The following is a 19,539-nucleotide window of genomic DNA, read 5'->3' as shown; positions in this document are numbered from 1 at the left end:
ATAATGCTAACCATGATAACCCAAAAGGTAAACAAGGATAAGGTAAATGGAAAGCTAGTCAATCCTTAGGTTTCAATTAAGTAATGCGGGACAGTGCATTAAAAGTGAATGGGACATAATGGGTCAGAGGACACTTGCCTTCACCAAACAGATGCTCAGGGTCTTCAATCTCGTAGAACTCGAAGAGCTAGATCACTTGGTCGCCAACGCTTGATCTTCGATCCCTCGAAGCTTGGAAACAGATCGCAATCTATTCGCGACGCACAACGAATACAAACAGGCACAAACAAGCAAACATATATATGCATAAGAACATTACATCATTCAAATAAAAACATAATAAAACATGCAAAACAAAATAGAGCGCGTTACTACGGTCACGCGAGGAAAAAGAAATGTCGAACTCGAAGCGTCGGTCTAGAAGATATCACGTTTACGCTAAATAAATATTAAGTAAAACTTTTAATTCGACATTATCAAATATAAGTAATATCTATCATTTAGTTCGATTAATATGCTATACTAACAAATGTCAGTTAAATAAGTGATTTAATTAAAACGAGATACTATAAGCGAGACGAATTTACGATGCACAAAAACAGTGCGCGCGACTAGCGCGAACGACGCGCGAACCAACACGACACCACGCGCGGAACAACTCGCACAACAGACAGGGAAAACTAAATAGGTGGCAGGTTTATACTAAGCAAATATTAAATAAATAAAAAGAATTTAAGTTAACATCAACCATGTTAGTGTTTATTATCACAGCGCAAGTTGGAAACTATTCATAATCTAATCAGAATATTAACTAATCAACATTAGTCGAGCAAACATTAAATAAATTAATTAAAATATGAGACCTAACAGATTAACGTTATTAATGTGAGTGTTCGTAAGCGAAAACAATTTATTGTCACGCACAGACGCCGCGTGACACACGTGATCGACATGCGACGACACGCGGACACGCGACGAGGCAAACGACACGTGCAAATGGCACACGCGACGCACGCACACGACGTGTGATAACACGTGCGAACGGCACGTGCGACACACGCAAAACAACGCACACGACAGTGCGCGAAACACACGAGTCAACGTGACTATGCACGCGAATAGCACGATGACGGCGAATGCAACACGTGCGAACCACACACAAACCATGACAACGGCGCGTGCAAACAGCACGACGACGTGCAAATGTCGACACACGACATGCACGAACGACGCGACAAGCAGGAAATTATTAATAGATGTCGTGTTTATGCTAAACAAGTATTAATTCGACAACATTTAAGCTGACATTAATCATGCTAACATTTATTATAAAAGTGCAAACTAAAACTACAAATTAGTTTTAATTAGAAAGCTATTTTAATAACTAACAAACAAACAATTAATTAATTAACTGAAACATGTGTTACGACAAAAATATATTTTAATATGTAGACAACGTTAATACTAATCTAACACAATTTGAATGGGTTAAAATAGAGGCTTAACATAAAAGATGTTGCATTAGTTTATCGCGGATTAGTGGCGACGTGACACAATTTTATTGGCAGAAATTTAATCGTATGAAGGACCACATGGAAGCAAATGCACAGGATCCTTAGCAGCTAATGATAGAAGAAAAGAAAAGGAAAAAAATGCCACAAGGCCACGTGAGTAGGGAGGATGGTTCTCTGACTTACGCATGCTACCAAGAAATTGCAGATGTATGCACGTGGTGGGCCCCATGACGGTTTCTTCCTCAGGCTGCACTGCATGACACCAGCACGAGAAGAAACGATCTCAGACGTAGCTTGCAGGCCGGGCAGCGGTCACGACGCGACGTAGAGACTTGCTGGCGGCGTGACGTGAGGACGGGGGCGGGCGGCGCCAGTGACCTGCAGCTTTGCTGCCGCTGCAGGCGAGGTAAGAGCCGTGGGAGGGCACGCGCGGGGCAGCTCGGCCGCGGGCTCGCCACGCGAGGGAGCAGGGTGCCAGACGCCTGGGCACGCGGGCGAGCCGTCGCGCTAGTTGTCCGTCGCACTGGCCGGCTGCCGCGCCTCGCCCTGCGCAAGGGCCTGGCTGCGCCGCAGGGAGGAGCGCAGGGGACGAGCGGCTTCGGGGACGACGATAACATTGGTGGCTCTTATAAATCTGGGCGTCAGTATAACGGACGAAGAGAAGATGAGAGAGCTGTGTACTTGGTACCTGCTGCTCACGAGATCCGGATCCAGGGGAGAAGTTCGTATCTGTGTAGAGGGAAGAAGCCCTATATAAATAGAGGTGGGGTGTGGCGAGGTGGGGAGGAGGTTGCACGCACGAGTGTTGCCTGATGAGATGAAGCGGGGGTGAGATTGATGGAAGGAATAGACTTTGACGGAGGGTAGACAGGGAGAATAGACGAAGGGTCGATGAGGTAGTTAGGGATGGCAGATGCAAGCGACTTGCTGTTCGCGAGGAGAAGCGGTTCGGTGATCTCGCGAAAAAGAACACGAGATCCGGAACAGGCTCGACGAGAGGAAAATATATATACATATATTATCGAGTTTCCAGAATTTTATAGCTTTTGCAAATGCTAAATTTTGAGATTAAAAATAATATCAGAAAAATCTTAAATTCATAGTTAATATAAAAAAACATTCCGAAGGTTCCCGAAAATTTCTGGAAACATGCAAAAGATAATTCGATATAGTTTGAAAACCCCTGCACTCATAAACACTATGCAATGACATGCAACAACAAAAGCTTCTCTAGGATTTTATTTTACTACGCTAAAAACTTATATATAATAAAATAACTCTCCATTATTTAGAAAAAAGAAAAGAAAAGCAAGGAAAAGAGAGGGTAACACCCGAATTTAGTGGATTTTAGAAAAGAAATTTTATACCCCCAAATTCAGGGTGTTACAAATCTAACCCCCTTAACAGAATCTCGCCCCCGAGATTCAAGAAGATGTTAGCCAGAACGAAAAGGTTGGTTCATGGGTGGTTCACGACTTTTTTTGAGTTAACTTTGACTCTGCTAGCTTAACTTGCGGACTGGTTGCTTTGATCTTCAAACGCTCAAGACCAATTGATACAATTCTTGAGAATCGCTTGGACCTGTGGGTTAGGACCTACACACGCTTTCGTTGCGCCACTCTGATCTTGTTGGTTGATGTTGATCGTATTGTCTTCATTGGGGTTAGCGGCTAACCCCCTTAACAGAAGCGTTGATATGCACTTGGTGAAGATATTGTCAACTCTGATCCTGACTGATTAAGAGAGGTTGCAGGATGCCAACCGGACAGGTGCAAAAGGGAAGAGTATAGATAGAAAAGGTAAGCATAGATGGCTTAAAGAGAGAGAAGGGAGAGCACCCAGTTAGTAAACGGATGCCATTGCGGACCCAGGGACCACAACACACCAACACTCATTACAAAGAAGCAAATCAGTCATAACACAAAGACAAACAACACAAGCATACAACAACAAACATCTCATTGCTACACGTTAATGTTAACTAGATGGTGGTCTTTGAAAAGGGAATAACTACTCTCTAAGGTTGTCGAAGGACGAGGAGAAGAACAAGATGTATGGGATAGGGGCACGAGCAAAATAAGGGATGGAGTTAAAGCAAGTATTGTAATCTACAAGGGAGAAAATGCAACCAAGGGCAGGATAGGTAAACACCATTCTCAAATCGAGATGGGAAAGATGATAATTCAAAAGGTAGGCATAAGATGAGCATCATGGAAAGATCCAGTGACTACAAAGGTAGAGAAGGTAACAGGTGAAAGCACACCAAAAGATCGAGTTAAGGCAAGGCTTGCAGCATGACCGAGGAAAAGGGAACAAACAAGAGCAGGGAGGCGTAAGACAACACTCTTGAAATGAAATGGGGGAGGCGACTTTAAAATGCAGGTACAGGATAAGCATCAAAGTAAAGATCGAGGGACGACAAGGGTTAAGGTGATAACGGACAAACACACAACAAAGGATGTATTTTAGACAAAACTTGCAAGGGGTCAAAGAAGAGGGAGCAGTCAGTGATGAAATAGATGAGGCTTTATCCCCAAACAGGGAGGGAAAAGAGGAGTCTTCAAATGGTAGGTTCAAGGTAAACAGGAAGGCAAGGACATATATATCACGAGGGTTTAAAGGTGATAACAAACAAGGCTGTAGGAGAGGAGGTAAATGGGCATAAGAACCAAGGATATAAGTACCATAAAGGATGGAGTTAAGATCGGACCTGCAAATGGAAAAGGAGAGGGTACGTCCAAGGGCCAGATAGGTAAATTGCCACTCTCAAATTGAGGTGGAAGAGAGGGGATTTTTAAAGAGTAGGAATAAAGATGAGTATCAAGGCAAGATCGATGGATGACAAGGTGAGGGTGATAGCAAATAAAAACACAGCATGGGATGGAATTAACACAAAACTTGTATGGCGACAAGAAGTGAAAAGAAATCAAGGGAGAGATGGGTAACTCGCAACTCTCAAACTAGGTTGAAAGAAAGGGGAGACTTTTAAAGGATAAATTCAAAGTAAACACTTAGGTAGAAGGCCTCAATATCGCAAGGGTCAAAGGCGACAACAGACAAGAGTATGAGAGAAAAGATGAAGGCATTGGAGAGCTAGTGGTATGAGTACAACAAAGAATGAAGTTACGTCGAAGCTTACACGCGGTAAAGAAGAGGATATAGCCAAGGGTGAGGTAAGTAAAACACCACTCTCAAATTGAGATAGGAGACTGAAGATTTTAGATAACAGACATAATGTAATCACAAGGTAGGATAGAGTGATGAGAAGGGTAAAGGTAATAACAAACAAAAGTAGGCAAAGGATGGAATTAAAAACTCGCAAGTGACAAAGAAGATGATACGTCCAAGAGAAAAATAGGTAAAACATACAACTCTCGGATGAAGATGGAAAAGAGGAGATTTTAAAGGGCCGAAATAAGATAAACATCAAAGTAAGATATAGAGGTGATAAGGGCAAAGGTGATAATGATGAAAAGCATAATCCATGGACAGAGTTAAGGCAAGACTCGCAAACTAGCGAAGTGGGGAAACCAATCAAGGATAAGATAGGTGTGGTTCCAACAGAAGAGTTAAAGTAAAAAATTCATTACTGAGGGAAGTTACAACGAAACAATGAGATTACCAAGGATGTGCAAAGTAAAATGACCGCTAATGGATCATTAAGAAACAAGGGTGGTCAAGGGCATGTAAGCTGAAATGCTCTAAATAGACATTGGGATATAAAGGTACACATATATATAAAGATAAGAGTATGCAAGGTTCCAAGGATACGAGCATAGCAAAACCAAGAGAATAGAAATTGCCGAAAGTTAGTTATTAACAACAGAATAGGAAAGGATCTCCGAAGGCAGGAAGGTCAAGGACATATAAACTGAAATGTTTAAATAGGCAGCAGAGATTTAGAGATCAATATTTGAATCAAGGGAAAGGGTATTGAAGATTCCAGGGATACAAGCATGTCAATACCAAGAGAATAGATATGGTCGAATGGTAGCAATTTAATGATGGAAGAGGAAATAATCCCAAAAGACAAAAGGCTATGGTCAGGGGGCATCTACAAAGATGTCGCAAGCACAAGGGTGAGATCAGATCTAATACATTGAGAAAAGTATAGACCATACTAGAATAAAATACTTTTGGCAAGGTGATATATAGGAGAATAACATAGAATTAGTCGAGGTGACTAATATTTTGAAGCAGCATCAAGGAGGATGTGAAGTAATAGTCAATAAGTCCTTAAAACGGCCAATGCTACTCTAGGTCAGCGGTCCTACAGTCAGCACGGCTTTGATACCACTTATGTCACACCCGGTTTTGGAAGGTAAACCGAATGTGAACCATGTACGTGCCAGGATCAGAAATTCAAATACACGGCGATTACATAAATGACTCATCATAGCACAATGCTTCGAATAACAATAAAGATAAGTAATAATATGAAAGACTAGAGTCATTTACATAATATAATCAAAGTACACAGAACAGAAACGTAGCCAACGTAAATAAGCCCACCACAGGCAGCTGACTGGGGGAGGTCGCTAGCCTAATCCTCGAACTCGTCGAAGTCCTGGAACTCCTGGAGATTCGCCTCGACGCCTTCTTCTTTACCTGAGCATAGATTGCACCAAAGGCAACCTGGTGTTTTGTGAAAGCAAGGGTGAGTACACATCAACGTACTCAGCAAATGTCCTGTTTGGCTGTAGTGGACTAGCTTTATTTGGGGTTAAGGTCAAGCAGTTGCTTTTAGTTGGTCAGGTTATTATTATTAATTGAGAGCCAGATTTTAACATTAACCCAAGTTATTAACCCAAAGTACCCTTTCCAAACGGAAAGAATACCACTTACCATTACCATAGTCATAACCATCATCCTTGTCACCACCTGTAAACCAACCATCTCTGATCAAGTATCTCTAATCAAAGAGGATCCCAAGGCCGCTCATAACCGTGAGCACGGCTGATATATCAGTTTCAATACCCTCTGCAGAGGTCGCACACTTTACCCATGAGCCGTGATTCCCATTTTGCCCGGGGATCATGACTCCCCATTGATCACTTCCTAGGTGGTCCGGCAGGGTATCACTACGTAGCTTTTACAAAGATTCCCTAGAGGTCATAGCTGCCCGTTAGGTTTCTCCAGTTTGATAAACACAGTACCTCTCCCCAAAGGGGGGTGACTAACAAAAGCAAAACGAAAGAACTTCGGCACCCAGCCTCGGCACAGCAAGCACTGTGCCTGGACCCCATTGACGGCACGACGGCGAAGCAACTACACCTCTAGTTCCTCTAATTAATTAGCTAAGGGCGCCCCATTTCACCCTCATGGTTGCACTGTTATCCCGGGTTGTCACTCCCCAAACAGGTCCTTACGGAGAGGCACTCAGGAAACAGCCTGAGCCCCCTAAAGTATCACAGGAACATCATCGGGATAACATCATAGTATCATAAGTATTCACATCATGTTCATTGATTCAAGTAAAGCAATAGCATAATGCTAACCATGATAACCCAAAAGGTAAACAAGGATAAGGTAAATGGAAAGCTAGTCAATCCTTAGGTTTCAATTAAGTAATGCGGGACAGTGCATTAAAAGTGAATGGGACATAATGGGTCAGAGGACACTTGCCTTCACCAAACAGATGCTCAGGGTCTTCAATCTCGTAGAACTCGAAGAGCTAGATCACTTGGTCGCCAACGCTTGATCTTCGATCCCTCGAAGCTTGGAAACAGATCGCAATCTATTCGCGACGCACAACGAATACAAACAGGCACAAACAAGCAAACATATATATGCATAAGAACATTACATCATTCAAATAAAAACATAATAAAACATGCAAAACAAAATAGAGCGCGTTACTACGGTCACGCGAGGAAAAAGAAATGTCGAACTCGAAGCGTCGGTCTAGAAGATATCACGTTTACGCTAAATAAATATTAAGTAAAACTTTTAATTCGACATTATCAAATATAAGTAATATCTATCATTTAGTTCTATTAATATGCTATACTAACAAATGTCAGTTAAATAAGTGATTTAATTAAAACGAGATACTATAAGCGAGGCGAATTTACGATGCACAAAAACAGTGCGCGCGACTAGCGCGAACGACGCGCGAACCAACACGACACCACGCGCGGAACAACTCGCACAACAGACAGGGAAAACTAAATAGGTGACAGGTTTATACTAAGCAAATATTAAATAAATAAAAACAATTTAAGTTAACATCAACCATGTTAGTGTTTATTATCACAGCGCAAGTTGGAAACTATTCATAACCTAATCGGAATATTAACTAATCAACATTAGTCGAGCAAACATTAAATAAATTAATTAAAATATGAGACCTAACAGATTAACGTTATTAATGTGAGTGTTCGTAAGCGAAAACAATTTATTGTCACGCACAGACGCCGCGTGACACACGTGATCGACATGCGACGACACGCGGACACGCGACGAGGCAAACGACACGTGCAAATGGCACACGCGACGCACGCACATGACGTGTGATAACACGTGCGAACGGCACGTGCGACACACGCAAAACAACGCACACGACAGTGCGCGAAACACACGAGTCAACGCGACTATGCGCGCGAATAGCACGATGACGGCGAATGCAACACGTGCGAACCACACACAAACCATGACAACGGCGCGTGCAAACAGCACGACGACGTGCAAATGTCGACACACGACATGCACGAACGACGCGACAAGCAGGAAATTATTAATAGATGTCGTGTTTATGCTAAACAAGTATTAATTCGACAACATTTAAGCTGACATTAATCATGCTAACATTTATTATAAAAGTACAAACTAAAACTACAAATTAGTTTTAATTAGAAAGCTATTTTAATAACTAACAAACAAACAATTAATTAATTAACTGAAACATGTGTTACGACAAAAATATATTTTAATATGTAGACAACGTTAATACGAATCTAACACAATTTGAATGGGTTAAAATAGAGGCTTAACATAAAAGATGTTGCATTAGTTTATCGCGGATTAGTGGCGACGTGACACAATTTTATTGGCAGAAATTTAATCGTATGAAGGACCACATGGAAGCAAATGCACAGGATCCTTAGCAGCTAATGATAGAAGAAAAGAAAAGGAAAAAAAATGCCACAAGGCCACGTGAGTAGGGAGGATGGTTCTCTGACTTACGCATGCTACCAAGAAATTGCAGATGTATGCACGTGGTGGGCCCCATGACGGTTTCTTCCTCAGGCTGCACTGCACGACACCAGCACGAGAAGAAACGATCTCAGACGTAGCTTGCAGGCCGGGCAGCGGTCACGACGCGACGTAGAGACTTGCTGGCGGCGTGACGTGAGGACGGGGGCGGGCGGCGCCAGTGACCTGCAGCTTTGCTGCCGCTGCAGGCGAGGTAAGAGCCGTGGGAGGGCACGCGCGGGGCAGCTCGGCCGCGGGCTCGCCACGCGAGGGAGCAGGGTGCCAGACGCCTGGGCACGCGGGCGAGCCGTCGCGCTAGTTGTCCGTCGCACTGGCCAGCTGCCGCGCCTCGCCCTGCGCAAGGGCCTGGCTGCGCCGCAGGGAGGAGCGCAGGGGACGAGCGGCTTCGGGGACGACGATAACATTGGCGGCTCTTATAAATCTGGGCGTCGGTATAACGGACGAAGAGAAGATGAGAGAGCTGCGTACTTGGTACCTGCTGCTCACGAGATCCGGATCCAGGGGAGAAGTTCGTATCTGTGTAGAGGGAAGAAGCCCTATATAAATAGAGGTGGGGTGTGGCGAGGTGGGGAGGAGGTTGCACGCACGAGTGTTGCCTGATGAGATGAAGCGGGGGTGAGATTGATGGAAGGAATAGACTTTGACGGAGGGTAGACAGGGAGAATAGACGAAGGGTCGATGAGGTAGTTAGGGATGGCAGATGCAAGTGACTTGCTGTTCGCGAGGAGAAGTGGTTCGGTGGTCTCGCGAAAAAGAACACGAGATCCGGAACAGGCTCGACGAGAGGAAAATATATATAAATATATTATCGAGTTTCCAGAATTTTATAGCTTTTGCAAATGCTAAATTTTGAGATTAAAAATAATATCAGAAAAATCTTAAATTCATAGTTAATATAAAAAAACATTCCGAAGGTTCCCGAAAATTTCTGGAAACATGCAAAAGATAATTCGATATAGTTTGAAAACCCCTGCACTCATAAACACTATGCAATGACATGAATGCAACAACAAAAGCTTCTCTAGGATTTTATTTTACTACGCTAAAAACTTATATATAATAAAATAACTCTCCATTATTTAGAAAAAAGAAAAGAAAAGCAAGGAAAAGAGAGGGTAACACCCGAATTTAGTGGATTTTAGAAAAGAAATTTTATACCCCAAATTCAGGGTGTTACAGTCCTCGGGAGTTATATCCGGACGTATCTAGTAAGGATGCTCCTATTCCTCCTGAACTCCCCGTGCCTAAATGTGACTGTGGCAGACTGGCTTGGGTACATCAATCACAACATTCAGACACGGCTGCTCGCAGCTACTACCTTTGTGGCGGTTTGGACGTACGTAGCTTATGACTTGTCACTTAATTTTGTTTGCATTCATTATTTTGTAGATGTGTAATAGTGCTTCCTTTCCATAATTATAGGGCATCAGAGGTGTTTCTTTTTCCAGTGGATCGACGGTCCTGATAAATTTGACCCTCGATATCTTCTTTTCGTTAATTGGTTGAGTGGAAGGACTAGTCATGAGCGTTTTAAGCGTTGGGTACCTCCTCCCCCGAATCCTCCACCAATGACGGATGCGGAGAAGGAGGTAGCAACAGAAAGATGGATGGACTCACCGCCTCGATGCGATTGTGGAGACCGTGCTGTCATCGATGAAGACTATGAGAAGCAGTTCTGTCGTCCGAACATTGATTATGTGAGCCCATCGATACGCTAAATTTATGAACTAGTTATTATTTACAATAAATTACTATTTTTTTCTCCTGCAGCCATACGGGTGGCGTAAGTGTCGTTTCAGAGAGTGGTTGTATGGTCCTTTGTCCCATTGGCCAGAGCCAGAGGTAAAGGAAAAGAGATACAATCAGTGGGCGGAAGAAGAGGTGAAATTTGATCCAGTACTCTGCAAATGTGGTATTGAAGCTAAGTATGGATTAGTTCCTTCCGAGCTTGGTGTTGGATATTTTTGTGGACATATGGTCGATTACGATGAGGTTGGTATTTTTTTGCACCAGCTGTAATGTTGTAGAGGTACTTACTATTTTTGTAGGAGACGAGGAAATGCAGTTGGGAGAGTTACGACGACAAAGGAGAGGTGATGCGCACAATAGAGTCCAAGAGAATAATGGGACAGAAGGTGCGTTGTGGATCTCGGCTCGTCGATTCGTACATTAACGATCGCATACGCGACATGCGTAGGGAAGCAAAATCTGCCTTTTATGATAGCCCGAAGCGTGCAGAGTATAGGAGGTTGAAGGCGGTAGATGAGAAGAGAGCACAGGATGCAAGGGAATGGGAAGCGGCTCAAGCCGAGAAACAGATGTTGGATAATCTTGCTGATCGCCTCAAGGGAAGTGAGTGAGATAAATAATATTATAATTATGTTAGTACAATTTATTTATCTTGACTTTGCTAACTTATTTTGCTCATTATATTTGCAGAGATTGGAAGTGGCATAAACTATTTGGCCGATGAGGCGCATGCAAGATATGTTCAGGATAAAATGGCGACGGTTGAGCTGATGGAGGAGGAGGAGGAGGACACATCTAGATTGAATGAGCTTATCGCTCTCGCAGAGGCAGGATTACATGAAGAAGAAGAGGACGACACATCAAGGTTGAGTGAGCTTATCGCACTAGCTGAGGCAGGATTACGTGCTCAAGAGGAAGAGTATGAGTTTATGTCTCAGGCCGCCGAAGAGGTAGAGGCGGCTTATTACAAGAAGAAGTCTGATGAGGCTGAGGCTGAGGATGAGCTATTCTCCCAAGCTGCAGATGAAGCAGAAGCCAATTATTACAAGAGAACTGGTGACAAGTGTGATGCAGGACAATGCAGCAAGTGGAATGAGGTTGTCGTTGAGGATTGCGCGACGGATGACTCCGAAGATGAGTTACTCATAGATTGTGATTCAGACAGAAGAAACTTGTAGCCTGTTATGTAGTATTTTCGTATCAAAAATAATTTAGAACTCTAAAGATGCGTTACTTATTGCTCGTTATGTTTTTTACAATTCACAAAAAAAAATTTGCAAGAGTTCCCCTTGTTTTTATTAACAACCACAGTTCAAATAATCACATATTATAAGACATGACCACATTTCAACATATAATACATCACAAAATAACATCGAATATAAAAACATCCACAGAACATAGTTCTTCATACAATGTCCACAAACAAAGTCCAAAATACAATGTCCACAAAACATAGTCCAAAACACATAACATAGTTCACATTACAACGTCTCCAGCATGAGTCCAAATCACAAAGTTTTCAGCATAAGACCAACATCACAAAAGTATTCATTTTCTCCTAGTCTTACCCTTGCCCTTGGCCCCAAGAGCGTCGGTGCCTAGAGTGTAAGGGTCTTGTGAATGTCTTCTACGTGGTGTCAGCTGTGATGGCTGAGTTGTAGGAGCATCCTGCAACTGAGATGGTCCAATCTCATCCTGACCTGCGGCGCCAACGCCAGCGCCAGTGTCGTCGTCGTCGTCGTCGTCGTGGGCCACGTCCTCAAACGTGTCCTGTGTCGATCGCGAGGAGCTCAGTCCTGTTGTAGATGGTCCAACTGCACAAATGGGAGGCTGAACGTCCTGCTGCATACGAGGCACAGGCAGCTGCACGTCAACGCCCGCTAGAGACCGGCATCCACACCGAGCCGCTGCACGACGAAGACGACGTGATACCCTCTGTAATCAAAATATTAGTTACAGACATATGTTACAACATACAAATAAACAAGTTTTCTTTTAAACATTGACACTCACTGATAGTAACGATAGTTTAGTACTATCTGAAGTTCTCTGTGAGATACGCTCAAGTTCAACAACAGATACGAGCATAGAGTTTCCCTATTCACAAGTTAAAACATTAGGATGCTCAAAACTAGACATAAAGCATTGAATTGAAATCTCTAATTTTAGTAAAGAACATAGTTACCACTCTGTCAAGGTTTGGAGCAGCCTCAATTTGGGACCCGTGCCGAGCAGCTATGTCGAAAGCTGTGTCTTCGTCGTCTGACGATTCTTGCTCGGCGTAGTCTGCAGCTGTCCACTGTCCCTTATGCTTGCACCTAGTCACACCAGCATACCAAATCAAATACCTCCGGAAGTTGTAGTTTGTGTGCGCCTGTTCGTTCTCATAGTTAAGATCCCCCTGTTGTTCCCATTCATCAATGTAATCACGGTGGTGGGTCTTGAAGTCCGTGACCTTCTTTTGTCTCTGTCTGTCGAACCTGCAAAAGTTAGAAACATATATTAGCGACTAACTGATATTTCAATTATTAGTTAGAATAACAAGTGCATGTAGTCACTCACTTATGAAGTTCTATTGAAGTCGAGAATGGCTCCACCGGAAACTCCTGTCGCAATCCAAACTGTCGAGCAACTCTGTGGGGCAAGTGGTACTCAACAGCATAAAAATAGATGAGGTGACACCTCATTAGGTAGAGGTTCTCGTCTATTGAGCACATGATGCTCAACTGTATGCTGGCGAAATATGGATCAAGATACGGTTGCCAGGTCACCTGCAAAAGTTTTAGAAAGCACATGTAAGTTTATAGTCATTTTACCAACTATTTAAGGAAAAAGATAAAAGTAGACAACTCACCATCGAAGGAGTAAGTGCGTCGAGCTCGTTTGAGTACTCCACGTAAGCACGCTGGTGTCGTGCGAATGGCTCCTCGACCTGGTCCCAGCGGTAAGCAGCCGTGGGCTTAAGCCGATGTCCGGCTACCACGAACCACTCACGAGGAGGAAACTCTCTGGGTCGCCCGACGGGTATGTGTGCCCACATCCACAGCTATAGTAGGTAGACACATCCACCTAAGCTAGCGGTCCTCGACGAACGACGACAAGCCTCGCAAAGTTGCCTGTACAGGAAGGCCAACACTGTAGAAGCCAAGCTGTAACCTCCTGTCGTATCCCAGTCAGTCAGGCAGGGCAGAAACATCCATGACGCGCTGTCGCCTGTCGCGTCTGGAAAAAGAACTGAACCAAAGAGATGGAGAATCCAAGCTCGACAATGGTATCCAACTGTCTGCTCGTCTGCACCAGGTGGACACTGCCCAAAGGTCTGCCTAAGCTAGGTCAGTGGGACTCCGGTGTTGTGGCTACCTCGTAGGTCATCCGGAAGCAGTCTCCCAAGAAAGGCCTCCACCCTCTGCCTCCAACCGCCTGGTGATGCCTGACCGGTCACTGGACGACCAATAATGCTGAGACCAAGAATCTTCTGGCAATCTTCAAGCGTCACGGTCATCTCACCGCAGGGAAGGTGGAAAGTGTGAGTCTCTGGCCGCCACCTATTGGAAGACAAACGAATACAAAATCATTAGTATGCAAAGTAGATTTGATAATTGTAAATATTAAACAACTAGAGAAGTCTTTACCTGTCGACCAGAGCCGTCAACGCCGCTGGGTTGAAATTGGGCAGCCCACGGCAAACCTGGTACGATACGACGTCCAAGCCAGCCCTCTGTAGGAGAGGAGTGTACCTCTCATCGTACCTCATCTCCTCCAGAAACCGGTCGTGGGTCCGGACCCGCAGAACGGGCAACACCTAACAATCAAAAGAATTTCATTAGTCAAATATACGTCGCATATATTAATTCGAAAATTTAATATATGTGCAAAATATTACCTCTCCCTCTGCGGTGAGACAGCCCCTGTGGTGCTCGTCGTAGTGAGGGTCCAGCAAGTGGAACTACGCCATCCTGCAAATTAAGATATCAACATATTAGAATATAAGTTGTGTACAAAGTGTAACAAAAATATCGACATATTATAATAAAATTTGTGTACAATAAAATATATCACACCTGACTAAGTGTCCAAATGCATGTACGTGAGTTGTGGCCAAGTCTACTGCATTTTCCGCATTCATTCTGCTCTAGGTCCACGAGAAAGGGGGACGCTCGACCTCTCCTACTGCGACCGGAAACCTGATCCATAACCATGTTGCACCGGCTCCTTTTCCTACTACCACGTTTGTCCCATCGATGCGCTGGATCAACAACGTATACCGGACCGGTGTACGTTGGCCATTGTGACTCATCAAGAAATGGCTCAAAACAAGGGCTCCAGGTACGTACTAAGCTCTCTACACTGAACTCAGAAGGTATTCTGCTCTCAAATGCAAAGTTACGATGGCGTGCGGCCGCAACATAATGAGAACATGGAAAATGGTATTGTCTAGGTTTACCACAACCGCACGAGAATGCATCAAGTAACACGACATGTGTCCTCGAAGGTCGCACATCACCGTCGGAAGTTATGCCGCCTAGTGTTGTTACCTCGTATTTACCCAACTCCTCATCAAAGCATTGTACCTCATGTCTATGGGCACGTTCCTTTGCATTATTAAGGTGTGATGTTGGTTTAGGTGCCCATCTCTGCCCTCGCGTCTGCATTGCCTTGGCCTACGTGTGTCTATCATTAAACCAAGCCACACGCCTATAAAAAGTGAATGTTACTATAGCATTGACCGGCATGCCCCGTATACCCTTGAGCACACTGTTAAATGACTCGGCCATGTTGCTAGTCTGAAACTCGAACCGCCAGCCACCTTCGTCGTAGGCCCTTGTCCATTTCTGCGGTTCCCTCAGCAATCCAGCAATCCAGTTCTTACCTTCAGCATTTGTTGCATCTTTTAGTTCCTTCAACTTATCCTCGAAAAACGAAACCTCCAACTGTCGACATACCTCCTCAAAAAGGGGGAAGTTAGCCTTGCTATGATCCTTTCGAAGAAGATTTTCTGCTAGATGTCGAGTGCACCATCTGTGGTGCATGGGTGCGTAGCCAGGAATCTGCTCTTGCACTGCATTAAGAATACCTTGGTGTCTGTCAGATATGACACCAACCTCGCGTCCAGGGCCTACGACATGGATGTGTACAAGCCGCAAGAACCAAGACCAACTATCTCTGTTCTCCCTCTCCACCAAAGCAAATGCCAAAGGAACCAGTGCGTTGTCTGCGTCGCATGATATGGCAACCAACAATGTGCCCTTATACTTCCCAAGCAGAAAAGTACCATCAATAGAGAGCACGGGACGACAATGCCTGAAGGCCTCTACGCACTGCGAGAAACACCAGAAAGCACGAAAAAATATCTCTTTGTCGTTCCTCCATTCATTAGGTTTGGGGATGTACTCGTAATGCATGCCTGGGTTTTTTGCTTTGATTGCATTGAACAATGCTGGTAACTTCTCATAACCCTCCTCCCAATCCCCGTATATCATCTTCCATGCTCGCTGCTTTGCCCTCCATGCTTTCCCATATTTGATCCTGTAACCAAACAGCTCCGAAGTCATGGTCATAATTGACTTCACCTTCAAGTTTGGCTGACCCTTCAATATCCCCAATATCCTTTTCGCAATGAGGGTAGATGTCAACTGACGATGCTTAGAACTCAGCTCTGTCTGGGCACAAGTGTGTGGACCTACAATTTTGGTGATCTTAAACTTTCTGGTGTCCTTCTGCCTTCGGGCACATACCCTCCAATTACATTCCGACACCTCGCACACAATAGTGTAACGACGCTGTGCATACGAATGTCTCACCTTGAATGGCCTCTTGCGGTTCACAGAATATTCCTGTAGCCATCGTCTCAGTGTAGGCAGGTCCTTGAAAAGTAAGCCTACCTTAATCTCAATGTTGTCGGCGTTATCCGGAGCCTCTAGTAGTTCATCATCACGTCCTTCAGCATATGCACGGGTGGAATGACTTAGACTGCTAAATTCATGTACTGCAGGGTCACGCTCCGGACACAAACGTCTTATGAGTTCAATTTCTTGCTCGGTCATTTCTTGAACCGGACGGTCATCATCAGAATCTAAGGCCCGTGCAGCCTCATATGCTCCTCCTCATCCTCAATCTGAACATCAACACTATTGGATGCCCTGCATATGTTGTCCATATTATATGACACAGGCACATCAAGATAAGCACCATTATCGATTCGTGGAGATCCTGCATCGGATGGAAGCAAGAAATACCACATTAAAAAGTCTAATGAAACGAAATAACGATGGATATGAATAATGTGTCAAAGACACTTACTAGGATGATCCTGAACTGGATCCTGGGTCAATGGGATCTCTTGGGGGGTACCGCCGGATTAGAAGCCCCACAAACGCCAGGAAGAGACGAGAAATCCCATACTCGTGCGGCCCCGATTGAGCATCGGGCACAACAACCACTTCTTCCGGAAGCTCTACCAAAGGAGCTTCAATACGAGATGCATTGGGAATTTGTGGAGTCAACCCGACTGGAGCATCACGATGAGTAACAGATAACGGCTGAACAACCAGATTCAAACATGGTAGAAGCATGGTCTTCACGATTCTTACATATCTCACCCAATCATCTTCTGAGCCAATGGAGATCAACCGTCGGACAACTGTTCCATATGTAATATGGGACAACAAACCCTGAATTGATATTCTAGGGTCGTTTATGTCGCAACTAATCTCCTCACAAGCTCGAGCAAAAATCTTGTCAAAAGATGGTCTTTCATCGAACAACATGGTCACGATCTTCATACCATCAAAAGTAACACTCCCATACGCATCTATCCCCACGCTTCCTCCATGGTATAGTGTCACTATGGTGTCCATCTATTGCAAAAATGGATTACTAACTTAATAATGGCTACGTACTTAAGCCTATAAACTTACTAAATCATAAATAAATAGTAACTACTTATTAACTAATAACTATATAATAAATATTAAATGACCACATCAAACGAAATTACATAATATATGAATAATGTACGAAAACAAATTATACCTGAGATCTCGTACGAGTCCAGCAAACGGTGGACAAGGTCAAGTCGGAACAACACCTATGTGCAAAAAATAATATTGTCAATAAAAAATTTGGCAGCACCTCCCCTGTAAAGTGATGTTTCGAAAACCTGCAAATAAACGACAACACGATGGTTGCCAACACAGAAAACTGCACGATATCTACGTAATAAACAATATGCTTAACATGCAATATCAATGCACTAAACAAAATGCTAACTATATAATCACTAAGAATTTACTAAACACTAACAATATGCTAAACAAGTAAATATCTAACTATTTACTAAACACTAACAAGAAAATAGCTAACTATTTACTAAACACTAAACATGTGGATAGCTAACTAAGTAGTAAACACTAACAATATGCTAAACACTGACAATTTACTAACTAAGTAACTAACAACAGTAAAAAATTTACCTGGCGGGCGCGCGGCTCGGTGGCTCCGGCGAGCGCGCGGCACGGTGGGCGGGGAAGCGGCGCGGCGCGGTCGGCGGTGCACGTGGCGGCTGAGGAAGAAACAGAGAAGAAAACGTGCCGCGCGGAGAAGAAACCGCGGATAAGGTTAAGTCCTAGCTCGGCGCCAAGATCTGTGGTGCCGAGCTAGGCGCCACGTCCGCCGCCACGTCATCGTCGGTTGCCCTAGCCACGTCACCGCTCGGCGCCATAGGCTATGGCGCCGAGCTGTGTTAGCTCGACGTCATAGGCTATGGCGCCGAGCTAAGGGTCCAAATTTGAGATTATAATTTTTTTAGGTCTAAACGTGATTTTAAATCTGTTTACGGGCTAAATTGTAAAAAAATTCGGACGCAGGGACTTCCTCCGTTAGGACTAGTTTGAAAATAATATTTTTCTAAAAAAATTTATTTTCTAAAGTAAAATTAGTTTATTTTTCTTTTAAAAAAATAAAAATTTCTTAGAAAAATAATCTTCGCAGACTAGCCCTCAGAGACACGGATGGAAAAGTATTTTTTACCCATGGGTATATAAACGACGAAAATTCTTCTTCCAAACGGGGACGGAGACGGGGAAGCATTCCCCATCCTCATGTCCCACGGGAACCTGTTAGACTTTTATGTGATGTTGTTTTTGTGTACTAGTTAACAATAAAAACAAATAATTATCTTATAAAGAAATCACTCATTGTAACAAATATGTTCGTTTTAATGTATATATAATGATTTTTTACATATGACAATATGTATCAGTGATAATGTTTTATATTAATAACAAAGGACATATGTTCTAATTATAATTTAAGTGGAGACAGGATTCCCGTCGGGGATTTATCTCCGCAGGGAACGAGGATGGGGAAGATATGTCCTTCGCGAGCGTTCGTGGGGATCCCCGCGGAAAAAAATCCTCGCGAGGATGGGGGTGGAAAGCTATTCCCTGACGAGAAATTCCTGGTTGCTATCTCTATGCTCGACTGATCGTAGCTGAAGTTTTCTATACATGATAATATTAGGTGACTTTTCATTGAAAAGAAAATATGTACTATATTAAAGCATCAGTTTCAACGGTCGTCTCGCGTCAATATTTTTCAAAAAAAAACCTGCATTTCTTTAGAATCAACCTGCACTCCTATAATCTCTTCTCTATTACTATAATAGGAGAGTTTATGTAAAAATAAAGTGAAATTGTGTACAAATGAGTGTTTAAACCTTGGTTGTTGGTTGCACATTAACACCCACCTAACCAATAAAAAACAAATATTTTGTACTTTATTAAAATAAAATTTATCCTATATTACATATATATATAAACTATAACAATGCACGCGCATATAACTAGTATGCATTTAAACTCGAGTTGAGGATTGAACCAAAGACCATATTTGGTGTTCTCTGTCTACTCAGCTTGCCAAATAGCTAAGGCTAATAGTTAGTTGGCAAAAAATTGATATTGAAATTAGCTAGCTAATAAATAACTAGCTAACTATTAACTAATTTACTAAAAATAGCTAATAGTTAAAATATTAGCTAAACTTTTTAAATGTCTCAACT

At 43.3% G+C, this 19,539-nt stretch overlaps 1 long non-coding RNA gene across 1 annotated transcript; it reads right to left on the bottom strand.

Moving 5' to 3' along the window:
- Positions 1–13,754: 13,754 nt before the first annotated feature.
- Positions 13,755–14,466, bottom strand: LOC118472184 (uncharacterized). Its single transcript, XR_004850150.1, has 3 exons — positions 14,365–14,466; positions 14,114–14,283; positions 13,755–14,026 (listed from the first exon to the last, which is right to left on the bottom strand). It is a non-coding gene; the product is annotated as an uncharacterized lncRNA (long non-coding RNA).
- Positions 14,467–19,539: the final 5,073 nt, after the last annotated feature.

The sequence above is a fragment of the Zea mays genome, chromosome 6 (assembly GCF_902167145.1).
Source record: "Zea mays cultivar B73 chromosome 6, Zm-B73-REFERENCE-NAM-5.0, whole genome shotgun sequence".
Taxonomy (NCBI): domain Eukaryota; kingdom Viridiplantae; phylum Streptophyta; class Magnoliopsida; order Poales; family Poaceae; genus Zea; species Zea mays.
The sequence above is the reverse complement of the archived record's forward strand: the minus strand, read 5'-3'. Positions and strand labels throughout refer to the sequence as shown.